Here is a 16,641-nt window from a genome sequence, read left to right as displayed (position 1 = left end):
CCACTTTTTCTTCTAAAAGATTTAGGGTATCTGGTTTTATATTGAGGTCTTTGATCCACTTGGAATTTAGTTTTGTGCAGGGTGATAAATATGGATCTATTTTCATTTTTCTGCATGTAGACATCCAGTTGGACCAGCACCATTTGTTGAAGATGCTATCTTTTTTCCATTGAATGGTTTTGGCTGCTTTGTCAAAAATCAAGTATTCATAGGTGTGTGGGTTTATTTCTGGTTTTCTATTCAGTTCCATTGATCCTTTCTGTTTCTATGCCAATACCATGCGGTTTTTATTACTATTGCTCTGTAGTACAGCTTGAGATTGGGGATGGAGATACCTCCAGATGATCTGTTGTTGCACAGGATTCTTTTGGAGATTCTGGGTTTTTTTTTCTCCATATGAAGATAAGAATCTTTTTTTTTCATGGTCTGTTAAGAATTGAGTTGGTATTCTGATGGGAATTGCATTGAATCTGTAGATTGCTTTTGGCAGGATGGCCATTTTCACAATGTTAATCCTACCAATCCAAGAGCATGGGAGATCTTTCCATCTTCTGATATCTTCTTTAATTTCTTTCTTCAGAGACTTAAGTTTTTTCCAAACAGGTCTTTCACTTGCTTGGTTAGTGCTACCCCAAGGTACTTTATGTTATCAGTGGCTATTGTGAAGGGTGTTGTTTCCCTGATTTCTTTTTTGTCCCTTTTGTCTTTGGTATACAAGAGGGCTTCTGATTTTTTTGAGTTGATTTTGTATCCTGCCACTTTGCTTAAGGTATTTATTAGCTGAAGGAGTTCTCTGGTTGAATTTTTGGGGTCGCTCATGTATACTATCATATCATCTGTGACACTTTGACCTCTTCCTTTCAGATTTGTATCCCCTTGATCTCCTTTAGTGGTCTTATTGCTTTATCTAGGAGTTCAAATACCATGTTCAAGAGACATGGAGAGAGTGGGCAGCCTTGTCTTGTCTCTGATTTCAGTGGGATTGATTTAAGGTTCTCTCCATGAGTTTGATGTTGGCTATAGGCTTGCTGTATATTGCCTTTACTATGTTTAGGTATGTGCCTTGTATCCCTGATCTCTCCAGGACTTTAAACATGAATGGGTGTTGGACTTTGTCACATGCTTTTTTGGCATCTAAGATGATCAGGTGGTTTTTCTCCTTCAGTTTGTTTATTTGGTGGATTACATTGATGGATTTCCTTTTGTTGAACCACCCTTGCGTGACTGGGATGAAGCCTCCTTGGTCATGGTGGATGATATCTTTTATATTTTCTTGGATTTGGTTTGCAAGTATTTTATTGAGTATTTTTGCATCAATGTTTATAAGAGAGATAGGTCTGAAGTTCTCTTTTTTTGGGGTCTTTATGTAGTTTAGGTATCAAGGTGACTGTAGCTTCATAGAATGAGTTTGATAATGTTCCTTCTGTTTCTATTTTGTGGAATAGTTTGGAGAGAACTGGAGTTAGCACTTCTTTGAATTCTTTGAATTCTGGTAGAATTCTGCATTGAATCCATCTGGCCCAGGGCTTTTTTTGGAAGGGAGACTGTTGATGACTGTTTCTATTTCCTTGGGAGATATAGGACTATTCAATCTTTCTACCTGATCTTGACTTAATTTTGGTAGATGGAATCTATCAAGAAAATTTTCCATTTCCTTTAGATGTTTGAATGTCGTGGCATATAGGCTTTTGTAATATGACCTAATGATTGTTTGGATTTCCTTGGTGTCTGTAGTTATGTCCCCCTTTTCATTTCTGATTTTGCTAATTTGGATAGTTTCTCTCTGCCTTTTAGTTAGTTTGGCTAAAGGTTTGTCCATCTTGTTGATTTTCTCAAAGAACCAGCTCTTGGTTTCATTGATTCTTTGAATAGATTTATTAGTTTCTAATTGATTGATTTCAGCCCCAAGTTTGATTATTTCCAGCTGTCTGCTCCTTTTGGGTGTATTTGCTTCTCTTTTTCCTAGGGCTTTCAGTTGGGCCATTAAGTTGCTTGTATGAGATGTCACAAATTTCTTCTTGAAGGCACTTAGTGCTATGAATTTTCCTCTGAGCACTGTTTTCATTGTGTCCCATAAGTTAGGGTATGTTGTGCCTTCATTTTCATTGAATTCTAGGAAGTCTTTAATTTCTTTCCTTATTTCTTCCTTAACCTAGCTGTCATTGAGCAGCATGTTGTTCAGTTTCCATGTGTGTGTAGGCTTTTTTCCAATTCCATTGTTGTTGCGGTTCAGCTTTAGTCCATGGTGGTCAGATAGAATACAGGGAATTATTTCAATATTCTTGTATCTGTTGAGGCTTGCTTTGTGACAAACTATATGTCTATTCTGGAGAAGGTTCCATGAAGTGGTAAAAAGAAGGTATACTCTTTTGAGTTTGGGTGGTAAGTTCTGTAGATATCTATTATGTCCATTTGATTTAGGACCTCTGTAAGTGCCTTTATTTCCTTATTAGGCTTCTGTCTAGATGTTTTGTCCCTTGGTGGAAGTGGGGTGTTGAAGTCTCCCACTATTAAGGTGTTGGGATCGATGTGTGATTTAAGTTTTAATAATGTTTCATTTATGATTGCAGGCGCTCTTGTATTTAGAGCATAGATGTTCAGAATTGTGATGTCCTCTTGGTGGATTTTTCCTTTGATGAGAATGTAGTGTCCCTCCTCATCTTTTTTGATTAGTTTTGGTTGAAAGTCTATTTTATTAGATATTAGGATAGCTGCCCCAGCTTGTTTTCTTGCCAGGTTTGCTTGAAAGTCATTTTTCCAGCCCTTTACTCTGAGGTAATGTTTGTGTTTGTTGCAGAGGTGCATTTCTTGGATGCAGCAGAATGTTGGATCCTGTTTCCACATCCATTCTGTTAGTCTGTGTCTTTTTATTGGAGAGTTGAGTCCATTGATGTTGATAGATAATAGTGACCAATGAATGTTAGTTCCTTTTATATTGGTGTCGGTGGTCTTACTGTGTTTCATTGCTTGGTTTCTTTTAATTTTTGTTGTGATATTATCTGTATGCTATGTTTTCTTGGGTGAAGTTGTTTTCATTGGGTTGTATCTTCTAGTATCTTCTGTAGGTCTGGTTTGCTGTGTAGATATTGCATAAATTTAGTTTTGTCATGGAATGTTTTGTTTTCTCCATCTATGTTGATTGAAAGCTTTTCAGGGTATAGTAGTCTAGGGTGGCATCTGTGGTCTCTTAGAGTCTGTATGACACCTGCCCAGGCCCTTCTGGCTTTCATAGTTTCTGATGAGAAGTCCAGTGTGATTCTGATAGGTCTACTTTCATATGTTACTTGGCCTTTTTCCCTTGCTGCTTTTAATACCTTTTCTTTGTTCTGTAGATTTAGTGTTTTGACTATGATGTGACATGATGTGTTTCTTTTCTGGTCTAGTCTATTTGGCGTTCTGTAGGCCTCTTGTATATTTATGGACATATCTTTCTTTAAGTTGGGAAAATTTTCTTCTATGATTTTCTTGAAAATATTTTCTGGACCTTGGAGCCTTAAATCTTCTTTTTTCTCTATTCTTGTTATTCCTAGATTTCATCTGTTCATGGCATCCTTGACTTCTTGGCGTCCTTGACTTTTCTCATTTTACTCTTTCTTTGAGAGAAGTATCAATTTCTGTGAGTATATCTTCAGCTCCAGAGATTCTCTCTTCCATCTCTTGTATTCTATTGGTCATGCTTACCTTTGTGGTTTCTGATCTTTTGTCTAAGTTCTCCAGCTCCCGGGTTTTCTCAGTTTGTGTTTTCTTTATTGATTCTAATTCTGTTTCATGCCTTGCACCATTCCTTCATCTGTTTGAATGTGGATTCCTGTCTCTGTACGATGTTCTCTATTTTTTTTGTTCATTTCCTCTCTTTATGCCACTAACTGTATCTCTACTTGTGCCTCTATTCGTTTGGCCATATTTGCCTGTGTTTTTTTTTTTTTTTTTTTTTGAGAATTTTGTCCATTTCCTCTTTCTTTAGCTCCAATTGACTGGCCAAATCTTTCATAGATTTGTTCATTTCATCTTTAACTGTCTGAATTTGCATGGCTATTGCTTTTTGAGAATTGCTTGTTTCCTCTTTATGAGCCTCAAATCATTGGGTAAGCATAGCTTTAAAGTCATTTTCCTGTGCTTCTGATGAATTGGAGTATCCTTCAATTTGGGGGGTTGCTGGTGAAGTCATGATGTCCTGATTTATGTTGGATGTGTTCTTTCGCTACCCCTGGGCATTGGCTTATCTGAAACCTTCCCTGTTTGTTTCTGGATTCTGAAGTTCAGACTGGTACTATCTCTCTCTGGCATCTGGAGATTTCTTCAGGAAACTGAGAGAGGTCCCATGACCTCAGTGTGTGCGCTGGTGCACAATGTGTACCTGTGGGAGGAAAGTACGCAGGAACAAAAGGGCAAATGCAGGTGCTAGCACGTGTGCATGCGCGCACATGTGTGTGTGTGTGTGTGTGTGTGTGTGTGTGTGTAAGTATGCGTGGAAGTGTGTCTCTATGGACAGAGTGATAGAGAATGTTGAACCTTTGAGTGTATGGGAGGGGCTCTGCCTTGCAGGATTCTAGGGGGTTATTTGTATGTAGCAGGTGCTGGTGGTGTTCCTGGCACAATTTCCGGCATTAACTGCCTTAACTCCTCAGTTAGACCCACAGAGCAGGGGTTTCAATGTCCCAAGTGACCCTCTGTTTCCCACAGTGGGTATATGGGTGGAAGGGGTCCGATGTCTAGCTTCTATTTTAGAAGGACTCTGGATCTGGGGCTCTGCAGACACTCAAGGTCACACTCACTCTCAAGCAGGTCACATCGGCAGGGATGGGGGTATCCAGGCTCTCTGTTCTCTGGTTTGGCCCTGCTTGGTCTTATGCAGGAGGACTGATGTGCCCCGCCAACTCAGTGCTGCTGCAGCCACCAGGTTAGGAAGTCCAGCTGCAGCTGGAGACTGGGATGCCAGTCCAGATGCCTTCTGTGAAGTCCTGGCTGCCCTCCACTGTGCTCTCCAGGCCTGGGAGGCCCAGCGCCTGGTGTCCTTAGCTTGTATGGTGGGTCTGCTTGGCTTTGGTGGGTATATAGGGTACTATCTGTCACTGAGGATTTGGGTGGGCTGTATAGTCAGTGGCTGAGAGACCCTGCGGGGCCAGTATGGCGGCTAGCAGGCCTGGGACCCTGGGATGATGGTGCCGCAGGTCTGGACCCACAGAGCAGGGGCCTCAATGTTCCAAGTGACTTTCTGTTTCCCACAGTGGATATGTGGGAGGAAGTGGTAGGATGCCTGGCTTTTATTTTAGAAGGACCCTCGATCTGGGGTTCTGTAGACACTCAAGGGCGCACTCATTCTCAAGCAGGTCACATTGGCAAGGATCATGGTATCCAGGCTCTCTGCTCTCTGGTTTGGCCATACTTGGTCTTATGCAGGAGGACTGATGTGCCCCACCAGCTCAGTGTCACTGCAGCTGCCAGGGTAGGAAGTCCAGCTGCAGCTGGAGACTGGGATGCCTGTCCAGATACCTTCTAGGAAGTCCTGGAGGCCCTCCACTGTGCTCTCCAAGCCTGGGAGGCCCAGTGCCTGGTGTGCCTGGCGTGTATGGTATGCAGAATGTGAATTTCATTGTGTGTATCTGCGATCTAAAAATTTGAGACTCAAATACCCATGTTGTACACTAAAGCACAAGTTATATTCATACTAAAGGGAAAGGTAGTTCACACCAGCAAGGAAAGGATGTGGAGTTCACAGACCTGAGATTTATTAGGGTTCCAATGTAGCTATTGTCAGCCTTCAGTATGTCTCTGGACATATCTAGGATTTAGTTTACATACATGTAAAAATGGCCTTTGTTAAGTGAGACTTTCTCAAAAGGTGTATGTGTGTGTAAGAGAGAGAGATGAATGTAGAGGTGTGGATGCACACCTGCAATAGCATATGTGTGTAGGTCAGAGGACAACTTGGTGGAGTTGCAGTTCTCTTTCCACCTTTAAATAGTTTTCAGGGATTGAACTTAGGTGACCTGGCCTTCAAAGCAAGTGATTTGTCTACTGAGTTACCTTCTCAGCCTAGGACCATTTTTTCCCCCAAAAATGCCAGTGATAGGTTGATGCTTTTAAAAATAAAAAAAAAAATGTACAGAAATTCCTATGTCCCTGATATTATCTGTGACAGCTAGTGTTGACTTGACTATATCTGGAATTAATTAAAACCCAAGTTTCTAGGTACACCCATCAGGATTTTTTTTTTTGAATTATTTAAAGTGGAAAGGCCATTCTAAGTCCACATCCTCTAAGGTGGGAATACTGATTAAAATCTGGGCTACACCTTTTGGTGGACCTATAAAAAAGACATGGAAGAAGGGAGTGCTTGCTCTTTGCCTGTTTTCCTTCCTTCATGCTGGAAAGTTCATTCCACTCATCGGTATTAGAGCCTACTTATGGAGTACAATGTGTACTGAAGACCAGCTGAGATATTCAGCCTTGTGAATTCAACAACTACTGGATTCTTAGACTTTCCTTTGGGAGACAGTCATTGTTGAGACAGTTGGGCCATAATCTAAAGCCACTTAATGAGTTTATTATATGTGTGTATATAATATAGACTATATATAGAGAGAGATTTTTTCTATCAGTTCTGTCTCTCTAAAGAACCCTAATATATTATCATAATGTGCACATATATCTAGTCAAAAGAGACATTTTTCATAAATATGTACCTCATACAGACTCACAGGAAAGAAACCCATTGTAAGTGAGTTAAATGTACTGATGGTGGAAAACGTGGATTCAATAAAACAATTTATGTACCAGAGAGTGATAGAAAATAAAGTACTGCTTTTATCTCTATGGTCTTTAACTGTGGAAGTTGAGATTAGATGGCAAACAGAACCATGCCTTCTAATTCTTGAGGATGGCAGTTGAGGGTGTATTTTTAAGTTCCAACTGTATCCCAGAATGCAGAGGCCTTACTTTTACCTGTGAAGTCTTCTTAAATTATTTTTAGTATTAAGCTGATTCAGTAAAGTTGTATATATTGTGTGCATATTATGTATACTATATAAATGATATTTATGTAAAGCTGTGTAATGCAATGTTCAAACTGAGGCAGTAATATTTCTTAAATATCATTTGTCTTTGAAAAAATTTTCAAAATCTAGAAGATGATTTTGTAATTAATCATTATAAGTAAATGAACATTTTAATGCAAGAAAATCTCTTGCTATTTTGACTTCCCAATGAAGAGTAGGAAATACACTCTTCCCAAGAAGCTACTTGCAACTAATAACTGCTGGGAGACAGAAACATTTGCAACTATTTTTACCAACTTTATATTGAGATTGCATCTTTAGCTATATAGACTCATTTTAGTTTGATAAAAATCTTTGCTTTGGTTTCCTTATTCAGGGTCTTACTGGAAATATTCTTTACTCATTTAAACATGCAGGGGGCAGGGCATAGCTCATAGCTGCCAGTGACACCCAGCAGGCAGGGGGCTGGGGCATAGTGGCCTCATCTGTTTGTCCCAGGTGGTTGCAGTCGTTGGTGGATGTAGGCTGAGCTATGGACCAGGAATGTGGTACCCAGGGGAAAGGCTAATTTTGTTTGTGAAAAAGATTAAATGATAAAGGTTAGGAAATGTTTAACAGAGTACTTGATATATACTTAACAATATGAACATTACTAATATTTACTGTTCTTTAGTTCTTGGTTCTCAGATATTATTTGACATATTTTATCTGTGAATTTACAGGTCCCAGATACAGTTGTTATTTAAAAGTAAAATAAGTAGATATTTTTGTTCAACAGGAACTTTCTACTAGTTAGATCCAATTGCTAACTTGACTACTCTCTAACATGGTTTCACCTGCTCCTTTGCTCTCATATCTGAATGGTAATACTTTTGTTTTCAAATTATCCTCTAATACCTAGATAAGTGAGTTAGGTAAACAGTACCCTGTTACCTCTGTGTTTATTTAATGGAATCTGAGATCAAGGTGAGAGGTAATCACTTCCTTTAAGCTGACAATTTCAGAAAAAAAAATTCACCCCAAGACTCTTTCCTCTTAAAGTAAGGACTCTTTATATGAGGATCTGAACCATTCCATTCACTAGGCACAATGTCTCAATACATTCTTTTCTTCTCCTTTGCTTTGGGTTTTGTGCTTCCTTTGAAATTCCTCAGAGTACCCTGCCAACATATTTCATTAAGTAAATTTTTCTGTGGAATTAAGCATCCCATAGCCACAAGTTTTTTTTTCCCCCTCAGCTTCCAAGGCCATCAACAGCCAGGGTGTTCTCCCTGGGCACAGGAGAAGACATCCTGACACTCCCCTATAAGCCTCCTCAAACATCTTTCTTAAAGTCAGCATTGAATTCTGTGATTTGTCCTTCTTGGAAACTTTCTATAGTGATCACAGATACATTAAGCACATTATAAGACACTTCTATACAGCTAAAAGATAAAAAAAAATTAATTGAAAAAAATGACATATTGGCAATGTGAAATTCTTAGCAATAATTCTTACAAATGATGAATTAAATCAATATACAAAACAGAACATAATTTTAAATATAAATATTTCATTATATTGAAAAAAGACTCACAATTTTACTTTAACAAAAAAGGACCAATCAAATTTAAAAATATAGGTGTACAGATTTGAGTATGTTTATCCTATCTTATAGGTCTAGTACACACTTATAAGTGTGTATATACCGTGTGTGTCTTTCTGCTTCTGGGATACCTCACTCAGGATGATCTTTTCTAGATCCCACCATTTGCCTGCAAATTTCATGATTTCCTTGTTTTTAGTTGCTGAGTTCCATTGTGTAAAAATACCATAATCTCTGTTTCCATTCCTCCACTGAGGGACATCTGGGTTGTTTCCAGGTTCTGACTATTACAAATAAAGCTACAAATGCGGTTGAGCAAATGTCCTTGTTGTGTACTTGAGCATCTTTTGGATATATGCCTAGGCATGGTATAGCTGGGTCTTGAGGAAGCACTATTCCTTATTGTCTGAGAAAGCACCAAATTGATTTCCAAAGTGGTTGTACAAGTTTACATTTCCACCAGCAATGGAGGAGGGTTCCCCTTTCTCCACAACCTCTCTAGCATGTATTGTCACTTGAGTTTTTGGTCTCAGCCATTCTGATGGGTGTAAGGTGAAATCTCAGGGTCATTTTTATTTGCATCTCTCTGATGGATAAGGACACTGAGCATCTCTTTAAGTGGTTCTCTGCCATTCTATATTCTTCTATAGAGAATTCTCCACTTAGCTCCGTACCCCATTTTTTATTTGGATTGCTTGATTTATTGCCTTTTAACTTCTTTAGTTCTTTATATATTCTGGATATCAGCCCTCTGTCAGATAGAGGGTTGGTGAAGATTCTTTCACAGTCTGTAGGCTGTTGTTTTGTTCTGATGACAGTGTCCTTTGCTTTACAGAAGCTTTTCAGTTTCATGAGGTCCCATTTATTGATTGTTGCTCTTAGAGCCTGTGCTGGTGGTGTTTTGTTCAGGAAGTTGTCTCCTGTGCCAATGAGTTCTAGAGTTTTCCCCACTTTTTCTTCTAACCGATTTAGAGTATCTGATTTTATGTTGAGGTCTTTGATCCACTTGGAATTTAGTTTTGTGCAGGGTGATAAATATGGATCTATTTTCATTTTTCTGCATGTAGACATCCAGTTGGACCAGCACCATTTGTTGAAGATGCTGTATTTTTTTTTTCATTGAAAGGTTTTGGCTTCTTTGTAAAAAATCAAGTATTCATAGGTATGTGGGTTTATTTCTGGGTCTTCTATTCTGTTTCATTGATCCTCCTTTCTACTTCAATGCCAATACCATGCAGTTTTTATTAGTATTGTTTATCCAGAAGATAAACAAGAAAGAGAACCCGGGGTAAGATGATCAATCCTCACTTAGAAAAACAAATGGGATGGATATTGGATGTAGGAGAAAACAAGAAATAGGACAGGAGCCTATCGCAGAGGGCCTCTGAAAAACTCTACCTAGCAGTGTCTCAAAGCAGATGCTGAGACTTATAACCAAACCTTCGGCAGAGTGCAGGGAATCATATGAAAGAAGGGGGAGTTAGTAAGACCTGGAGAGGACAGGAGCTCCACAAGCACCAAATATATCTGGGCACAGAGGTCTTTCCTGAGACTGATTCTTCAACCAAGGACTATGCATGCATATAACCTAGAACCCCTGCTCAGACATAGCCCATGGCAGCTCAGTATCCAAGTGGGTACCCTAGTAAGGGGAACAAGGACTGTCTCTGATATGAACTCAATGGCTGCCTCTTTGACCTTCCCCACCCCGCCCCGAAGGAGGAGCAGCCTAGTTAGGTCATAGAGGAATGCATTGCAGCCAGTCCTGATGAGACCTGATAAGCTAGGGTCAGATGGAAGGGGAGAGGTACCTCCCCATCAGTGGACTTGGAAAGGGGCAGGGAGGAGATGAGGGAGGGAGGGTGAGATTGGTAGGGAATGAGGGAGGGGGCTATGGCTAGTATACAAAGTAAATAACCTGTGGTTAATATAAAAAAGTAAAAATTAAAAAAAAATAAAAATATAATACTAGAAAATATTTTTTCAGGCAACCTTTGCAGTGTTTATTGTTAAATATGACCTGTGAAATACATGTATATACTACATATATATCAATTATATGTCTTAGGTATTAGGATTGTTTATAGGATCATGGGTGAGTATAGTCAGAACCTGGTTTTTAAAATAAAAATTGAGAAATCAAAATAACCTATAAGATATTTTAATTTTAAAATGTTAACCCTAACTGTGTAAGAGAGAGTGAAATGGAGACTTTTTCAAATAGCATTATATTCTTCTTTGAAATTTTATATATTTGATAATATTCACATGTCTTTTCCATCTCTTCCAGATCTTTACCTCTATCTCCTGGACCACCCAAATTAGTGCTGCAGTCCTTCAAAAAAATCAAATAAAATTTGTGTTTACCAACTATTCCTGGGCACCCCAATCCAAGACAATCTTTAACCAATAAACATGTGTAAAAACTCTTTAGAAAGCTCACTTCCTTTTACTTCAGTCTTTCATTGGCTTAGCACACAGCTTCTTGATGCTAAATCCATACAAACAGATACATACACACACACACACTCACATGTGACAGTCAGAGACAAGTATGAAAAAATAAAGTTCTTACATAACAGAAACTTTTCAACCCAGATTGATTACTGTGCTATCCATAATAAAGAAAACAGATAACCAGACTAGATGTCTAGCAACAGGCGAATTATACAAATATAATGTAGGACATATACTCAAGGAAATTTTATTTAACTCTAAAGAAGAATAAAATTACGATGTCCCTGAATAGCGTGCTGTTACATAAAATAAACCAGCCTTACACAGAAAACAGACTTAAATGTGAATTTTGTGTGTATATGTGTTTATATGAAAATACAAAAGAGAGGAAAAGGAGGTCTAAAGGGAGAGGAAGGAAAAAGGAAGGCAGTGACATGTTTTAAGCAGGGCTTCATGGGCCATACTGGAAAGAGCATAGAAGACAGTGGTGCTGAGGATAATTGGAACTGTGGGGACCTGGCTCAAGAGGGTTCAGAGGAGATATTTTGGTAAACAATGTGCTTGCTTTTTGCCCTTGTCTTCCAAAGAGTCTTCCTGAGGCTAAAGTGAGAAGATTTAAATTAATTGCATTGGCAAAATAAATCTCAAAACAGTCTAACAGACTGTGTTCTGTGCTTCACTCCTGTGGAGAGTGTTTTGATGAAATGGAGTGAGCTGAGAAAGGAAAAAATACAAAATATATTGTTTAAGTATAGGGGCACCATGAAGTGGAATGGAGATAAACCTTGTGTTCAAGGAGATAAATAGATTAGATATGAAGTGAAATTAATGAAATGGTGACTCCAGTACAAGATCCCACCTAGCTAAGCTTCTACCTTGTCAGAAGAAATTAATGGATAGTTTAGGTCCAGGCATGATGGTACATGACTTTAATCCCAGCACTCAGGAGACAGAGGCACACAGATCTCTGAGTTCAAAGTGAGCCTGGTCTACAGATCAATTTCTAGGACAGTCAGCCTAGGCAGTGAAGGAAATTATGGAAAACAGAAAGCTGGTGAAGGTGTAACTGAACAAACAGGCCATGTTCCAGAACCCACAAGCAGCAGACCTTCGGAGCTTTGGCCACATGGTTCTGGCTTTAGAGTCATGAACAGAAGAAACAGGTTATGGAATCTTTTTTAAGACTAAAGAAAGTCACTGGAGTCAGTTGTGTGGTAGGGGCGTCCCTGCATGGAGGCTTAGAACGGCTATGGAATGAAGCTGTGAAGGTGAAGCCTGGGTTGCCTTCTGATCCCAAGATGTTGGAGATGCAAGAGCCTTAAGATAGCTAAAGAGAAAATCTGCTGATAGGAAATGGAACTAGCCCAAGAGAAAGAAGAGTGTTACAGTCAACAAAGCTTAAGAAGTTGGAGATCTGAAGAACATTTTGACATCAGACATGGAGATTCAGAGTTTGCAGTTTGCCCAGTTGGGTTTTGGTCTTACTCTGGTTCAGTATTTCCTCACTCTGCTCCGTTTAGGAACAATAATATATATCATGTACCATTATATGTTGGAAGTGTGTAATCTATTTTTTTATTTTGATTTTATTGCGGTTTATAGTTGAGAGTACATGAATCTCAGAAGAGACTTGGAACTTTTAAACAAATTTCAGTCTGTAATGGACTATAGGGAGTTTTGAAGTTGGACTATGTTATGGCTACAAGCCTATGGAGGACAGGGAGTAGAATGTGACCTCCATATACTCGTGTGTTTGAATGCTTGGTTATAAGGAGTGTCACTATTAGACGGTGTGGTTTAATTGGGGAAGGTGTGGCCTTGTTAGAGAAGTTGTATCACTGTGAAGGATATGCTCAAGCTATCCCCAGTGCAACACACATTCTCCTTCTCCTGCCTGTAGATCAAGATGTAGAACTCTCAGCTCCTCTAGCACCATGTCTGCCTGCACACTGCCAGGCTTTTCACCATGATGATAATGAACTGAATCTCTGAAAGTGTAAACCAGCCCCAGTAAATGTTTTCCTTTATAAGAGTTGCTATGGTCATGGTGGCTTTTTACACCAATAAAAACCAAACTAAGACAGGGGCCTAGCAGTTAATTTGTGGAGATAACCCCATTGTCTCTGCAACAGCCTGGGATTTCATGAGACACCAATGGCCAATGATTCTACTGAATTCAACCTAGTCCCAGTACAAGAAGACTTGTTTGGTGATAGGAGATGGCAAGTTGGGACTCCATAAGGAAACTTCATTTAGATTGCTTTCTTATATTTGGGGAATTTTTCATATCACTAGCTTTTTATGCCATCCCTCAAATGCCCCTCAATTTTAGCAGTCTCGCTCCACATTCCTTTACTCAACTTTATGTCCCCTCCATCCCACTTGATCCTCTGATTCCCATCCTGAACTGCCCTAGTCTACCCATAAAACTTATTATATTTCCTTCTCCCAAGGAGATCCATGTGGCTCCCTCTCTTAGTTCCTTCCTCTATTTCTAACTTTTCTGGGTCTACCAATTTTAGATTGCTTATCATTTACTTAAAGGCTAGTATCCACAAATAAACAAATAAATGCCATATTTATCTTTCTGGGTTTGGGTTACCTCACCCAGGATAATTTTTTTCTAGCTTTGTCTTCTTACCTGTATATTTTATGATGTCATGAGCTTAATATGCAAAGTTATTCTCCATTGTATAAATATTCTACATCTTCTTTACCCATTCTTCTATTGAGGAACAACTAGGTTGTTTCAAATTTCTGGCTATTATTAATAGAGCAGCAATGAACATGACTGAGCTATTGCCGTTGTGGTAAGATAAAATGTCCTTTGGGTATATGTCCAAGAATAGTATAGCTGGATCTTGAGGTAGATCAAATCTTTCTGAGAAACTGCCATACTGATTTCCACAGTGACTATATGAGTTTTCACTTCCATTAGTAATGGAGGAGTGTGCCCTGCTTATTCTACATCTTTGGCAGCCTGAGCTGTCATTTGTGTTACTGATCTCAGCCATTCTGACAGGTGTTGGGTGGGAATCTCAAAGTAGCTTTGTTTTGCATTTCCCTGATGGCCAAGAATATTGAACATTGCTTTAAGTGTTTTTCAGATATTTTAATTTCCTTTATAAAGAATTTTATTTTGTGAAGAGAGAACCTAGGCCCCCTGTTCAGATGTAGCCCATGGCAGCTCAGTCTCCATGTGGATTCCTAGTAAGGGGAACAGGAGCTGTCTCTGACATGGACTTTGTTGCCCACTCTTTGATCACTTTCCCCTGGCAGTGCAGCCTTTCCAGGCCACAGAGGAAGATGATTCAGGCAGTCCTGATGAAACTTGATAGGCTAGGGTTAGATGGTATTGGAAGAGGTCTTCCTCTTTCTGAGGGATTAGGATAGGAGACCAAGGAAGAAAGAGAGAGAAAGGGTGAGCCTGGGAGGAAAGAGGGAGGGAGGGGTCTACAATTAGGATATAAGGTAAGTAAGCTATTAAAAACAAAATAAAAATAAGTTACAAAAATAAGTATATTTAGAAATGTACCCCATTTGAAAATTCGATTGTTTTTGAAATCTAGTTTCTTGGGATCTTTGTATATTTTCTACATTAGTCTTCTAAAAAATTTCCCATTCTGTAGGATGCTTTTTATCCAAATGGTGCTGTGCTTTACCACACAGAAGCTTTTCCACTGCATGAGGTTCCATTTATTAACTGTTGGTCTTATGACATGTGCAATCAGTCTTCTCTTCAGGAAGTCCTATGCCAATGAGTTCAGAGCTGTTCCTCAATTTCATCCTGTCAGGTTCAGCATATCTTGTTTTACGTTGAGATCTTTAATCTATTTAGACTTGAGTGTTGTGCAAGATAATAAGTATGGATCTATTTGCGTAATTTTATGTGAGACATCTAGTTTGAACAACACCACTTGTTGAAGATGCTGTCTTTTTTTTTTTTCCTCCACTATGTATTTCTGGATTCTTTATAAAAAAAAAATTAGATGTCTATAGATGCATGGATTTATATCTGGGACTTCAGCATAGTTCCATAAATCAACATGTTTGTTTTTATGCCGATACCATGCTATTTTTTTTTATTTCAAGCTGTAGTACAGCTTGAAATCGGGAACAGTGATACTTCCAGTAGTTCTTTTACTGTTCAGGATTATTTTAGCTTTTTTGGTGGAGATTTTTGTTTTTGTTTTTTTCATATGAAGTAAATAATTGTCCTTTCATGGTCTGTGACTAACTTTTATTTGAATTTTTATAGAGATTGTATTTAATCTGTGGATTGCTTTCAGAAGGATGACTATTTTTACTATGTTAATCATACTGCTCCATGAGACTGGGAGATCTTTCCATCTTTTGATTTCTTCTTCAATTCCTTTCTTCTAACACTTGTTGAGAAAATATCTTTTTGTTGTTTTTTAAAGGGAAATTCAGTTGGCCTCAACCCATGTTTATTGTTGGTCACAGTTTTTATACATCTGAGGCATAGGAATTACCTCATAGTCAAAAAGACAATCACAAAACCAGATGAATTAAAAACCACAACAGGTTTCATTTTTTTTCATTAAAACTAAATATTTCTTATCTATGTATCCATTACATAAGTTTATAGTGAGTTCAGAATGACAAAAGTTGACAAACAGTAAGGGTTAACGGTCTAAAACATTATAAGAATATATGCCTTTTCAATTAAGACTGACCTGGCTATGCATTCTCCAGCTATCTCTTAATATTTTGTAGCACCCTCCCTTGTCTCCTCCTGGTCCCACCCTCCCCCAACTATGCCCCCTCCCCTAGACCACAGAAAGGGGGAGCTCTCCTCCCCTACCATCTGACTGTAGTCTATCAAGTCTATTTTTTTTTAATTTTTTTGTATTAATCACAGGTTATTTACTTTGTATCCCAGCCGTAGCCTCCTCCTTCATTCCCTCCCAATCCCATCCTCCCTCCCTTGTCTCCTCCCTGCCCCTTTCAAAGTCCACTGATAGGGGAGGCCCTCCTCCTCTTCCATCTGACCCTAGCTTATCAGGTATCTTCAGGACTGGCCTAGCAAGACTGTTCCTCCCTCAGGGGGCAGAGGTAGAGGAGCCAGTGTTGAGTTCATGTCAGAAATAGTTCCTGTTCCCCTTACTAGGAAAACCCACTTGGTTACTGAGCTACCATGGGCTACATCTGAGCAGGGGTTCTAGATTATATCCATACATGGTCTTTGGTTAGAGAAACAGTTTCAGAGAGGGCCCCCATGCCCAGATATATTTTGTCCTTTTGGAGCTCCTGTCCTCTCTAGGTCATATTAACTTATCAGGACTGCCTGAATCCTCTTCCTCAGTGGTATGGCAAGGCCACCCCACCAGGGGAAAGTGATCAAAGAGCAACAGGTAACAGAGTCCATGCCAGAAATAACCCCTGGTCCTCTTACTGGGGTATCCACATGACGACTGAGCTGACTATTGTATATATCTGAGCAGGGTGCCTTGGTTTTCTGCATGTATGAACCTTGGTTGGTGAATCAGTCTCTGTAGCCCCCACCCCGGCCCAGATTTTTTTATTTTGCTGGTCTCCTTGTATAGCTTCTGTCCCTTCCAGGTCCTTCTATCCCCAAAC

The sequence above is a fragment of the Meriones unguiculatus genome, chromosome 8, assembly GCF_030254825.1.
Source record: "Meriones unguiculatus strain TT.TT164.6M chromosome 8, Bangor_MerUng_6.1, whole genome shotgun sequence".
NCBI lineage: Eukaryota > Metazoa > Chordata > Mammalia > Rodentia > Muridae > Meriones > Meriones unguiculatus.
The sequence above is the reverse complement of the archived record's forward strand: the minus strand, read 5'-3'. Positions refer to the sequence as shown.